General features: G+C 42.8%; 1 long non-coding RNA gene across 5 annotated transcripts; it reads left to right on the top strand.

Annotated features, from left to right (window-relative positions):
- Positions 1–8,758: 8,758 nt before the first annotated feature.
- LOC123409768 lies at positions 8,759–12,330 on the top strand. 5 transcript variants are annotated; one of them, XR_006612897.1, is made up of 7 exons: positions 8,759–9,064; positions 9,592–9,777; positions 9,963–10,139; positions 10,285–10,354; positions 10,477–10,559; positions 11,278–11,389; positions 11,999–12,330. It is a non-coding gene; the product is annotated as an uncharacterized LOC123409768 (long non-coding RNA). The 5 variants fall into 5 exon arrangements; XR_006612898.1 differs by lacking the exon at positions 10,477–10,559 and having other exon boundaries at positions 8,762–9,064; positions 11,199–11,389; XR_006612896.1 differs by lacking the exon at positions 10,477–10,559 and having other exon boundaries at positions 8,762–9,064; positions 11,211–11,389.
- The last annotated feature ends 1,994 nt before the right edge of the window (positions 12,331–14,324 follow it).

The following is a 14,324-nucleotide window of genomic DNA, read 5'->3' on the forward strand; positions in this document are numbered from 1 at the left end:
AGTACTATCTTTTATGGTCATGCACTCAATGTGAGAGGATTGTTCATATTGAATCTTGATAGTGATGATACACATATACATAACGTTGAGACCAAAAGAGTTAGAGTTAACAATGATAGCGCCATGTTTTTATGGCACTGCCGCTTAGGTCATATTGGTATAAAGCGCATGAAGAAACTCCATTTCGATGAACTTTTGGAGTCACTTGACTTTGATTCACTTGACACGTGCGAACCATGCCTCATGGGCAAGATGACTAAGACTCCATTCTCCGGAACAATGGAGCGTGCAAGTGACTTGTTGGAGATCATACATACCGATGTGTGCGGTCCGGTGAGTGTGGAGGCGCGCGGCGGATATCGTTATTTTCTCACCTTCACTGACGATTTGAGTAGATATGGTTATGTCTACTTGATGAAGCACAAGTCTGAAACATTTGAGAAGTTCAAGCAATTTCAGAGTGAAGTTGAAAATCATCGTAACAAGAAGATCAAGTTCCTACGGTATGATCGTGGGGGTAAATATCTGAGTTTCGAGTTTGGTGCTCACTTAAGACAATGTGGAATTGTTTCACAGTTGACACCGTGTGGAACACCACAACGCAATGGCGTGTCCGAACGTCGTAATCGTATTTTGTTAGAAATGGTGCGATCTATGATGTCTCTTACCGATTTGCTGTTATCGTTTTGGGGTTATGCATTAGAGACAGATGCATTCACTTTAAATAGGGCACCATCAAAACCCGTTGACACGACACCATACGAATTGGGGTATGGCAAAAGACCAAAGTTGTCGTTTCATAAAGTTTGGGGATGTGATGCTTGTGTCAAAAAGCTTCAGCCTGAAAAGCTGGAACCCAAAGCGGGAAAGTGCGTCTTCATAGGTTACCCAAAGGAGACAGTTGGGTACACCTTCTATCTCAAATCCGAGGGCAAAGTGTTTGTTGCTAAAAACGGAGCTTTTCTTGAGAAGGAGTTTCTCTCGAAAGAATTGAGTGGGAGGAAGATAGAACTCGATGAGGTTATCGAACCTCTAATCCCTCTGGATGGTGGCGCAGGGCAGGGGGAAACCCCTGTCATTGCGACGCTAGTTGAGGAGGAAGTTGATGATGATGATCATGTAACTTCGGATCAAGTTCCTATCGGACCTCGCAGGTCGACAAGATCACGTACTGCTCCTGAGTGGTACGGTAATCCTGTCTTATCAATTATGTTGTTAGACAACAATGAACCTGCGAATTATGAAGAAGCAATGGTGGGCCCGGATTCCAACAAATGGCTGGAGGCCATGAAGTCTGAGATAGGATCCATGTACGAGAACAAAGTGTGGACTTTGGAAGTACTACCTGAAGGCCGCAAGGCTATTCAGAACAAATGGATCTTTAAGAAGAAGACGGACGGAGACGGTAATGTGACCGTTTATAAAGCTCGACTTGTGGCAAAGGGTTTTTCACAAGTTCAAGGAGTTGACTACGATGAGACGTTCTCACTGGTAGCGATGTTTAAGTCTGTCTGAATCATGTTAGCAATAGCTGCATTTTTCGATTATGAAATCTGGCATATGGATGTCAAAACGGCGTTCTTTAACGGTTTTCTTAAGGAATAATTGTATATGATGCAACCCGAAGATTTTGTCGATCCTAAGAATGCTAACAAAGTGTGCAAGCTCGAACGATCCATTTATGGACTGGTGCAAGTATCTCAGAGTTGGAATAAACGCTTTGATGAGGTGATCAAAGCATTTGGGTTCATACAAGTGGTTGGACAATCTTGTATTTACAAGAAAGTGAGTGGGAGCTCTGTGGCATTTCTAATATTATATGTGGATGACATATTGCTGATTGGAAACAACGTGGAGTTTTTGGAGAGCGTAAAGGATTACTTGAATAAAAGTTTCTCTATGAAGGATCTAAGAGAAGCTGCTTACATTCTAGGCATTAAGATCTATAGGGATAGGTCGAGACGCCTGATAGGACTTTCACAAAGCACATACCTTGATAAAGTTTTGAAGAAGTTCAAAATGGATTAGTCCAAGAAAGGGTTCTTGCCAGTGTTACAAGGTATAAAATTGAGTAAGACTCAGTGCCCAGCAACTACGGAAGATAGAGAACAAATGAGTTCCGTCCCCTATGCTTCAGCCATAGGTTCTATCATGTATGCAATGATGTGCACTAGACCAGACGTCAGCTTGCCCATAAGTATGGCAGGCAGGTTTCAGAGTAATCCAGGAGTGGATCACTGGACGGCGGTCAAGAATATTCTGAAGTACCTAAAAAGGACTAAGGAAATGTTTCTCGTTTATGGAGGTGACGAAGAGCTTGTCGTAAAAGGTTACGTCAACGCAAGCTTTGACACCGATCCGGATGACTTTACGTCACAAACCGGATACGTATTTATTCTTCATGGGGGTGCAATAAGCTGGTGCAGTTCCAAGCAAAGCGTCGTAGCAGATTCTACATGTGAAGCGGAGTACATGGCTGCCTCAGAGACTGCAAAGGAGGGTGTCTGGATGAAGCAGTTCATGACGGATCTTGGAGTTGTGCTGATCGCACTAAATCCAATAACTCCGTTCTATGACAACACTGGTGCCATTGCCTTAGCAAAGGAACCAAGGTTTCACAAGAAGACCAGACACATCAAATGACGCATCAACCTCATCCGCGACTACATCGAAGGAGAGGACGTGAATATTTGCAAAGTGCACACAGATCTGAATGTAGGAGACCCGTTGACTAAACCTCTTCCACGGGCAAAACATGATCAACACCAGAACTGTATGGGTGTTAGATTTATTACAATGTAAATCGCATGGCGATGTGAGGGCTAGATTATTGACTCTAGTGCAAGTGGAAGATTATTGGAAATATGTCCTAGAGGCAATGATAAATAGTTATTATTATTTTTCATGTTTAAAGATAATCGTTTATTATCCATGCTATAATTGTATTGAATGAAAACATAGATACATGTGTGGATACATAGACAAAACGATGTCCCTAGCAAGCCTCTAGTTGGCTAGCCAGTTGATCAATGATAGTCAAGGTTTTCTGACTATATGCAAGTGTTCTCACTTGATAACTAGATCACATCATTAGGAGAATCATGTGATGAACTAGACCCAAACTATGAACGTAGCATATTGATCGTGTCGTTTTATTGCTATTGTTTTCTGCATGTCAAGTATTTGTTCCTATGACCATGAGATCATATAACTCACTGGCACCGGAGGAATACCTTGTGTGCATCAAACGTCGCAACGTAACTGGGTGACTATAAAGGTGCTCTACAAGTATGTCCGAAGGTGTCCGTTGAGTTAGTATGGATCAAGACTGGGATTTGTCACTCCGTGTGACGGAGAGGTATCTCGGGGCCCACTCGGTAATACAACATCACACACAAGACTTGCAAGCAATGTGACTAAGTGTAAGTCACGGGATCTTGTATTACGGAACGAGTAGAGAGACTTGCCGGTAACGAGATTGAAATAGGTATGCGGATACCGACGATCAAATCCCGGGCAAGTAACATACCGAAGGACAAAGGGAATGACATACAGGATTATATGAATCCTTGACACTAAGGTTCAACCGATAAGATCTTCGGATAATATGTAGGATTCAATATGGGCATCCAGGTCCCGCTATTGGATATTGACCGAGGAGTGCCTCGGGTCATGTCTACATAGTTCTCGAACCCGTAGGGTGTGCACACTTAAGGTTCAATGATGTTTTAGTATAGTTGAGTTATATGTGTGGTTACCGAATGTTGTTCGGAGTCCCGAATGAGATCACGGATGTCGCGAGGGTTTCCGGAATGGTCCGGAAACGAAGATTGATATATAGGATGTTTTCATTTGGTCACTAGAAAGTTTCGGGCAATTCCGACAGTGTACCGGGAGTGACGAATGGGTTCCGGGAGTTCACCCGGAGGGGCCCACCCACCCGGGAGTGAGCCCAAGGCCCTAGGGTGGCACCACAAGTCCTTAGTGGGCTGGTGGAGTCAGCCCAAGGAGTCCATGGCGCCACATAAGAAAATACCAAAAAGAAAAGAAAAAGAAAAGGGAAAGAGGGAGGTGGGAAGGAAGAGGAGGACTCCTTCCCAACCCGAATTGGAGGAGTCCTCCTCCTCCCTGGTGGCCGGCGCACCCTTGTGGCCTTGTGCCTCAAGGCTAGCCCCTCCCCCTCCCTCCTATATATAGTGGTGGTTTAGGGATTTTTGAGAAACAACTTTGCCACATACAACTATAGCCTATACCATGCAGTTTCACCTCTAGATCGGATTTATGCGGAGCTCGGGCGGAGCCCTGCAGGAGTAGATCATCACCACTACCGGAGCGCCGTCACGCTACCGGAGAACTCATCTACTTCTCCGTCTTGCTTGCTAGGTCAAGAAGGCCGAGATCATCGTCGAGCTGTACGTGTGCTGAACGCGGAGGTGTCGTCCGGTCGGCACTAGATCGGAACGGATCATGGGACAGATCGCGGGACGGTTCGAGGGACGTGAAGACGTTCCACTACATCAATCGTGTTTCTTAACGCTTCCTGCTGTGTGATCTACAAGGGTACGTAGAACCAAATCTCCACTCGTAGATGGACATCACCATGATAGGTCTTCGTGTGCGTAGGAATTTTTTTGTTTCCATGCAATGTTCCCCAACATACAGTACATGTGTATTTTTGTGAATATTTCTCCACACTAAACCTTACACCACACAGACATTTTGTCAAGCAACCAACCAATCAATGAAAGGAAAAAACTAAAATGGTAGCAGGGCAAAAAACCATCCCTATTGCAGCCACAAAAGGGGGGTGGGAGCAGGCATGCCTAAGTGCAGAGAGAAGGCCATGCTCGGTGAATGGCTCCTAGCGCGAGGTAGGAGAAAGCCGAGGGGAAACCATGATCGATCCCGCCGTCGAAGGGATTGTTGCCGCATCTCTACGGTTGGCCCTTATCTGTTCTCCGTGTAAGAGAAAGAGGGGAGGCACGAGGAGCGGAAGCGGAGGAGGGGCAAGAGGAGGAGAGATGGCGAAGGGGGAGGGGAACTCGGCAGCGGCATGGGCCGCCGGCAACAGAGCAGCACAACTTCTTTTTCCCCATGTCCCTCTCTCATGCTCTCTCTCTATTTCTGGAAGGAAGAAGAAGGAAGCGCTGGAATCAGCAGGAGCTGTAAAAAAATAAGAGGCCAGCCACATAATTGTCAACACGACATTGGTAAAGGAAGTCAAAAAACAGGAAAAACCAAACGCTTGCCGCTTTAGTATAGTTACTTATATTCCCCAAACTAGGCACATCCATCTTCCTCCGTGTTTAAACTAGGGCTATGGATACCAAAGCTGTGATACCAATTGTTGGATCGATAGAAAGGGTGTCTAGAGGGGGCTGAATAGACTACTTGCATAAATTAAAATCCTAGCCTTTTCCCAATTTTAATGGTTGGCGGATTTTAGCAATTCTAACAAGTCTAGTGCATCCTACACATGCTAGTCAACAAATATGACAGCGGAAAGTAAAGACATTGCAGATGTAAGTAAGGAGTAGAGTTTAGGAAGATCAAACGCAAAGATGAATACAACAATTTTTGGCGTGGTTCCGATAGGTGGTGCTATCGTACGTCCACTTTAGTGGAGACTTCAACCCACGGAGGGTAATGGTGCGAGAGTCCACGGAGGGCTCCACCCATAAGGGGTCCACGAAGAAGCAGCCTTGTCTATTCCACCATGGCTTATGTCCACACAGGACTAGCCTCACTCACGGTAGATATTCACGAAGTAGGCGGTCTCCTTGCCCGTACAAACTTCTTGGTTCAACTCCACAACACGAAGTAGGAGGCTCCCAAGCGACACCTAACCAATCTAGAAGGCACCACTCTCCAAAAGGTAATAGATGCGGTAGAACGATGAACTCCTTGCTCTTGTGCTTCAAAATATAGTCTCCTCAACACTCAATCACTCTCTCACAGATTTGGCATGGACATGAGAGATTTATTTTGTGGAAAGCAACTTGGGGAGGCTAGGGATCAAGTTTCAAATGGTTGGATAGGAATCGATTCATCTCAACACATGAGTAGGTAGCTCTCTCTCGGAAAAATGGATCTGGCAAGTGGGTGTGTGTTCTGAGTGCTTCCTCTACAAATGGGAGGAGGTGGAGGGGTATATATAGGCATCCCCCAATATCCAACCGTTACAACATTATTTCCCAACTCGGTGACACCGAAATGAATCTCGGTTGTACCGAGTTGCAGTAAATGTGACAACTTTTGAATTCTCGGTGGTACCGATACGATGACCTAGAGCAGTTTCCAAATCTCAGTGAGACCGATTCCAATCTCGGAAATTCCGATTCTTGGAATTTGCTCAACAGAAAGTTGGTCACATGTTTTCCGTGGCACCGATGTGAAACTTGGTGGTACCGAGAGATTAAGGTTTGGCAAAGGATCTGTCACTTGGAAAATCGGTAGGGGCGAGTGGGAAAAGTTGGTGGCACCGATTTTGCTGGTTTGGCTCGGGACACAAATATTTCTCGGAGAATGAGTGAATATTTTTGGTGGCTATCTCTAAGCACTTGAGCAACCAATTCATCATAATACCTCCCCCTTTTAATAGTATTGGCTTTCCTATGGGCTCAAAAGTGATTTCTCACAAATGTAAAATATAGAGTCCTCTTGCCTGAAGCTTGAGCCAATCCTATTCTTTTCCTTGCATCAAGGGGCTTCTCCACACAATCCTTTAGCCAATGCTCTATGTGGACTATACCTGAAATATACTAGGTAAAAGAGTTAGTCCAAAAGACAATGTATGTTGTCATGAATTATCAAAACCACCAAGGGAGCATATGTGCTTTCACCTCTCCCCTCCTTCCCACATGCCCCGACCGTGGGCGCGACACCTTCCACCCAAATCACCGCCCCATCCTCCAAATAACTGCCACCAAAAGCCACGTTGCATGCAATATAGCTAGGATCTTGAGGAGCATTTGGTAGTGGAGAAGCAAATCATGGTTGGACGTGCGAATGAGGCCTCAATGGCTGCCATGCGTGCCGACCCCTATATCTTGGAGGAGCACCTCGTCGTCGAGGCCACCGTCGACGCCTTGCGCGCGAACGCCGCCACGCGGTTGGCTGCTTTAAACGACAGCTCATGGTCTTTTCTCAAAGGTACCGTCGGTGCCTTCGACGAAGACTATGAGGTGTTTTCTCAACGTGTCTGTGCTTACCTCAGCTCCAGAGTCGGCGGACTGGTGCCCGAACAGGCTCAGGACACTCACAACTACGAGGTGGGACCCCAGAGTGTGGAGGCCTCGCCCTCTTCCAAGTTTAAGGATCCCATCGTCATCGATATCTCCGGCGATGAGGAATAGCTTGTTTTTTGTAGCTTTATTACTAAGGACCTATATTCAACTAGCTACGTTGGTTAAGCATGTTTGCTTTACCTATTGCGTGCGCTGCTCCTGACATTCATTTAGAAATTTCAGTGAAATGTCCAGTGTAATGCTACTATGCAATCTAACCTTCTAATATGTTCTATTGTGCAATGTGATGCTCAGTTTACTGTTTGGTTCATTTGTTGTGGTGATCATTTAACTGTTTGGTTCAATTCTACAATGTGATGTTCAATTGTTGTGGGTAAATTTTTGTATTTTAATGCATGTGAGAAAAAAATCAATTTTGGATATAATAAATATATGTGAAACCTATACAATTGCTATATTTCCTAGTTCTTGGCACACTTGATTTAGATAACTAGCTTTTCCATGTGGCTCAAACTAATATGTTGGATCTCCAATGCGTTTATTTTTTACTAACATATTTTACTGATAGTGCGCCAAATCTCACTTATAACCTGATCAATATCTATCTTATATATGTTGGGGGGGGGGGCAACAGGAGAGGCTCAAGTTTATCATCGAGGTTTGCACATGCATGATCCTCTGGCTAATGGCATATTATTGTGCAATTGCAAGAACCATTCTAATATTTAGGTTTCTAATAATTTGACCTTGCACTTGTAGGTCCTGCTGTAAGAGGTTTAGACCCACTGTTCGATCCATTTTACATGTGGGGAAACACTACACCACGACACAACAATAAAGACAGGCATCTGTTGGTATAAGTGTACAACACCGACACTTTTTTGTCTCAATCTATACCGACACACGAATTATCACGGTTATGCAGTTTTATGACACATCATCTGTCGTCAAAGCTTCAACAGAGCACAAACGTAATTTCTGTCGGCACTTAGAACCTTTGTGGATAGAATGTGTGTCGGTGATTCATAGGGACAAAAAAAAGTGTCCGCAATGTTTTGGTTGGGCCCATGCAAAAATTATGACGCCGAAAGAGAGCGGTGGGTGCGCCATGTGAAAACTGAAAAGCCCAAATTCCTTACTAAAGGCCTATCATCTCACATCTCCCTCTCTCTCTCTCTCACGCGCTGCCCACACACAACGCACATGTAAAGCCCTGTTTGTTTCAGAAGTTCGAGGACTTTTTCTTAGTCCCAATTAAAAAGTCTCTAGTCCCTATCCGTTTGTTTTCATGGACTAAACAGGGACTAGAGGTCCTAAATGACATGCAAAAAGACCATGTTACCCCTAGTAATGTATTAGAAGTTATTAAATGACATGTTAAAAGTAGGGGCACTGTTGGAAAAAGTGCCAAAAAAATCTCCCATAAGGACTTTTTTCTTTAATCTCAAATACCCTCTTTTAGTCCCTAAAAGTCCCTCCTGTTTATTTCACGGTCCCTACACAAGTCTCTCGGAACAAACACCTCTAAACCTAACCCTGCTCTATGTTGCCTCTCGACCTGCGCGCCGCCACCCCCAACCTGCGTGCCGCCGGCACAACCCACCCGTCGGTACCCTCGCACCATCGCCGATCCCCGGTGTCCCTTCACTTAGCCCACAGTAGCAAAAGTGGCGTCTGCGATGGAGGAGCATCGTCCGCCATCGAGGAGCAGCAGCACCGTCCATCCCCCGCGACGGAAAGCAGCAGGGCTGTCCGTCCGAGGATCCGCCGCCCCAACTTATGTTGAGGAGCCGCCTGCCATTCTTCTTCCTCCATAGGTGACCCGTGTCTCGGTTGACTTCACTTACCTAGCCCCTCCTCCAGATCTTAACTGCTAAGATGCAAAAATTTCCATGTGTTGGCTACATATCCAGTTATATTTGTTCATGCCTGTGATTTTTCTTCACGAGCTTTTTATATTTAGAACTTCATATACCAGAGATGCAAATTTGTGAAAACTGTAATGTAGATGCGGTAGTCCAGAACATTGAGTCTATGAGAGTCGTGCACTTCGGTTTTATACTAGAGATGCAAATTTGGGAAAACTGTAATGTTTTTATCAAAGGTGAAACCGAAGCGTGTGGTACTCCTATAATTATTGGCAAAAAATACTTAAGGTTCTGTGAAATCCATTTTGGATTGAGAAACCAGAGTATGTGCACAAGAGAAGAGGAGGTGAAGAAAAATGTTGTTGTTCAGGAAGCTGTCTATGAGAGTCGTGCACTTCGGTTTTACTTCTAATACATTAAACTTTCCCATTTGTTAGTTTTTATTGCTAATGAGTGGTCTATTCTACTTTTCTCAGACCAAATTAACCATTTGCGATGGAGAAGATGGTACTGATTATTCTCTTGGAGACATGTTGATCTTTACTGATATGATCCGATAATGGTAGCAGGAAGCTGCAGAGAAATAAAGATGCAGTCTTTACCTTTCTACTACTCCCTCAGATCCATAATAAGTGATGTGGTTTTAGTTAAATATTTATTAGGTAATGGAGTACATCAGTCGAGTGATATTTTTCTTCAATATGTGGTGTTAGTTTGTAGAGGATTGAGCTACTTTTTTGTTGACAACTTTGTTGAGGAAGTACTCGTGAAAGATAGTGAATGGTTTCCTGGATCTCCCGAGGCTATATAACATTACTATATTTTTTGTCTGCTGCCATGGAAGCAGGGATAAAGGTGTGGTATTTGTGGTCTTGCCTTGATTACAAGGTGTTCAAGATTGAGGGAGAAGGTCTTGATGCATGGTCGTGTGACTTAGTGCCTGCTCACACGTGGGAGGTCATAAGGATGTGGGAAATGTCATTATATTTAGTTCAGATGCCAAGGGAGAAGTCACTGGTCATTGGTAAGTACCAGTAACTATCATAAAATCTACATTCTTGTACCCTAGGAATGTGAATACCTTCTTGTAATGCTCTTTATTTTAATTTTACTTTGTAAAAGGCCAATCATTGCTTATTGTATTTGTAATTCTTGGTATGGTTATCTAGCCCATGATGATGTGCATGAGTTACCGCACAAACATATTGGACAAGGAGGGATTGTGGACCGTCTATGGAGGTGTGCTTCCTATTTTAATTAAGTATCACAAATCATTTTGACTGAAGAGGGTATTTAGTTAGTGATTCACAAATCATGTGTATCCGTATTATAGTGCCATTAAGTACAATCAACATTTTCAGATCTGCGTCCTTTTCTCTTGTTGTTCTATCTGGACTCCGCTGTGCTTATACATCATAGATTCTGAGCCTAAATCAATAATCTGGTAATATTATATAAACTGTATGTTGTGTGTTCTAGTACATGTATGCCTATAAGACTGGTTAATCTATTTTCAGATGATATGATTACTTCAAGTAGCTTACTCTTGAGTTACGGAAGATACTGGGATCGAAGTTTGTCACTTATACATAATTGTGACTATAAGCATCTAGACACCACATTGTAGGTTGTTTGTACTGCGTACGTAGTTTTCATCAATTATGTATAAGAAATCGTTTGTATGAATTATTCTGCTCATGTCATGCCATGCAAGGATATTGTGTTTTATTTTCAATTAACTGAAGAAATTTTAAAATAACCTTTCTGTGGTCAATCTCATTGCAGCCAAACCAATAACCAAAAATGCAATCTTGTTTTGCGAATGTAGTATAAAGCCCTGATATTGCCTTGTTTGGGTTTAGTTGATCTTTTGTCCTATGTTTGCTCCATAGGAGGATAACCCTCTGTGAAGTGTGGTTCTTAGTTGGTAACTAGTCTATGCATATCTGTTTGTAGTACATCTTCTAATTTTTAGATCAACTCACATATCTGTTTGCGCTACAACGTATAAGTAGTTTTCCTTGTGTCGAAATTTGCCAAACCTTTTCTTGAAATTTGCCAAGCATGCATGATATTTTATTAGTTTTCTATGCAGGAGCGATATATGTAATTTTCTTTCCAATGTCGCCATGATTTTTTGATACACAAGTATCTTCTTTTAGAGATGGGCTCTCACTAATGCTAACATCAATATGCATGCCCTGCAAGAAAAGTGGATCGTCGTAACTGTTTAAGCGGAGTACTCCGATACATAGCCTCGCTCCCACGACCCAGGTAACGATCTCCGCACAAGAAATTATTTAACACAATATTTCTAGAAGATATTCTCATGTAATTTGCTATTGGCACTTACAGTGCATTTGGTTTTATAGTGGGTGATAATTGAACTTAAACAACAATATCTGGTTTCATAATGCATATATATCTGGTCTTTCCTACTAACTATATGCTAACAAAACTGTAGCTCTCCATTTTCTTTTTGCCAAAGCTTGAATGATTCTTTTTCAGTATTTGTTGCAACCATATCGTTCCTGCAGTTAGTTAACTGATTTCGGCTAGAAAACAAAATGCCCTTGTGCTACTAACTATATGCCTTTGCAATTGCTTTGTTTTCATCAAGTGCACTTCCTGCTACTAACTGGTACATGTATATTTGCCAGTGCATATCTGATTGTTTCCTGATTGAGGAATTTGAAATGCAAATCTCTCAAGTTACAATAAAAACCTGACTTTGGTTGATGTTCTTATAAGGATTGATATCTTTTGTAACCAAACTGTCTGCATTACGTTTTCAATTTTTAGATCTTTGGAATCAAGGGCAACTCAGAAGTTTGAACAAATTTCCATTTCTAAGACTACTCAAACATATGAGTTCTTTTGCAGGGACATATGGCAGAAAGTAGGAAGCCCACAAGTTGATCTAAGATGTTTCGGTGATCGCTTTTGTTCATAACATGGTCGACAATTTTGTTCATATGGAAGTTGATGCTCACTTGGTGATCCAAGACTGGTCGATTCCTTATTATTTTGTAGTAGTCAAGTGATCGAACAATTGTTCTCTTAGGTGCTTGACCATCATATTTTGCAACAAGACATGTCATGTAGTTTGACCTTTGTATTTTCTCAGTGCTTGTAGCTAACTTGAGTTATGACAACTAATGAATCTTCTATATGTGTTGAATAAATGTATCGATCAATGGCATTGTTGTGATGAATACACTACTGCAATTGTTTGTATATGTATTGTGTATTGAACATGAGTTGAATATTATGAATGTAATTTCATTCAAACTATGATGCATCTACAATTGTGCTGAAATGTAGTGCCCTATCAGCAAATGTGTTGGCAGAAGTGTTGACCATCGCACTATCTGTCGGCATAGTGCACTGACAGACAAATTGTCGGCGTAGCAATGGACGCTGCACTATCTGTCGCCATATCGCACTGTCAGATGATTTGTTGGCGTAGCATAGTCTGTCAGTGTAGAAATGTCTGTCGCCATAGATCTCACCAACGATGTCATATTGTTTGTCGCTATAGATTAATCTGTCGGTAAAGACCTTTCTCGGCAGGACTATAGGCGACAACTCCTTTCTGTCGTTAATGGTCTTTGTTGACACTAGATGTGTTGCCTTAGGTGACCTATGCCGACAGATTGTTCGACACTGTCGTGGTGTAGTGAAATGAGGTGTTCATGAATATCAGACAAATCAAAAAACTCAGAAAGATTGTTAAGATAGAGAAACTAGCAACGGAAAATAACAAGATGTTTGTCTCCAAAATGAAGACTTGTGTCAACTATAGGATGGTAATATCTCTTTTACCTTGTATTTTTTCCTTTGCGTCATTTCATTTTTTAGAAACAAAATTTATGCATATCTTTGTTTCCAGCCATTTCCAAAGCAGTTCATTGATGTCTCAAACCACATATATGATCAAGGGACGAGGAAGGTATTCATAAAGCACCCATGATATAATCTTGAAGTCTTCCTCAAGAGGATGAAGGATGGGCGGGCAACCATCCACATGCATTGGCCTAAAGTTGCAATGACCTTCAACGTCAATGAAGGTTCAATATTTGCTTCCGCTTCAACATTTTTCTAGACGAGATTCATCTGTCTATTTACACCGTTTATGATGCTAATTTCCAAAGGTTTTAGATGTTGCATGTGAAACTTGGTCCTGCCGTGTAATTGAGTAGCTAAGCTATATGATATTATAGTCCGATATATTTCAATTATGAAATCATGGTTTCCTTTATATGAATATGAAATATATTATGTGTTTGATATGAAATGTCAATTTGATTACTAAATGGATTATAAATAATAGGCCAATTAGTGGTGGAAGCTCAAGGGGGAGGCATCCCAGGCTTTCAGGGAGAGGGTCATTAAGGAGGGCCCTTGGGAGGAAGGAGGCGATGCAAACTTGATGTGTACGAGTATGGCGACCTTCTTGCGGAAGGTCGCTGTAGAGGAGTTTGGGGTGACCAAGGGCGGTAGAAGGGAAGCTAAGGACACCTGGTGGTGGAACGATGAGGTCCAGAAGGTTATTAGGGAGAAGACGGACTGTTTCAGATGCCTATATCTCGACAGGAGTGCAACTAACATGGAGAAGTATAAGGTGGCGAAGAAGGCTGCAAAGCGGGCGATGAGTGAAGCGAGAGGTCGGGCGTATGAGGACCTCTACCAACGTTTAAACACTAAGGAAGGCAAAAGGGACATCTATAAGATGGCCAAGATTAGGGAGAGGAAGACGAGGGATGTCGGTGAAGTCAAATGCATCTAGGACGGAGATGATCAACTTCTTGTGAAGGATGAGGCGATCAAACATAGATGGCAGGAGTACTTTGACAACCTTTACAATGGAGAGGTTGACAGCTCTACCATTGAGCTAGACGACTCCTTTGATGATACCAGCATGTGCTTTGTGCGACGTGTCCAGGAGTGTGAGGTTAAGGAGGCGTTAAAAAGGATGAAAATAGGCAAGGCGATGGGTCCTGATGGTATCCCCATCGAGGTGTGGAGAGGCCTTGTAGACACAGCGATGGTATGGCTAACTAAGCTTTTCAACCTCATTTTTCGGTCAAACAAGATGCCCGAAGAATGGAGACGGAGTATTTTAGTACCAATCTTTAAGAACAAGGGGGATGTTCAAAGTTGTACTGATTACCGCGGAATCAAGCTGATGAGCCATTCTATGAAGCTA

This window comes from Hordeum vulgare, chromosome 7H (assembly GCF_904849725.1).
Source record: "Hordeum vulgare subsp. vulgare chromosome 7H, MorexV3_pseudomolecules_assembly, whole genome shotgun sequence".
Classification (NCBI taxonomy): Eukaryota; Viridiplantae; Streptophyta; class Magnoliopsida; order Poales; family Poaceae; genus Hordeum; species Hordeum vulgare.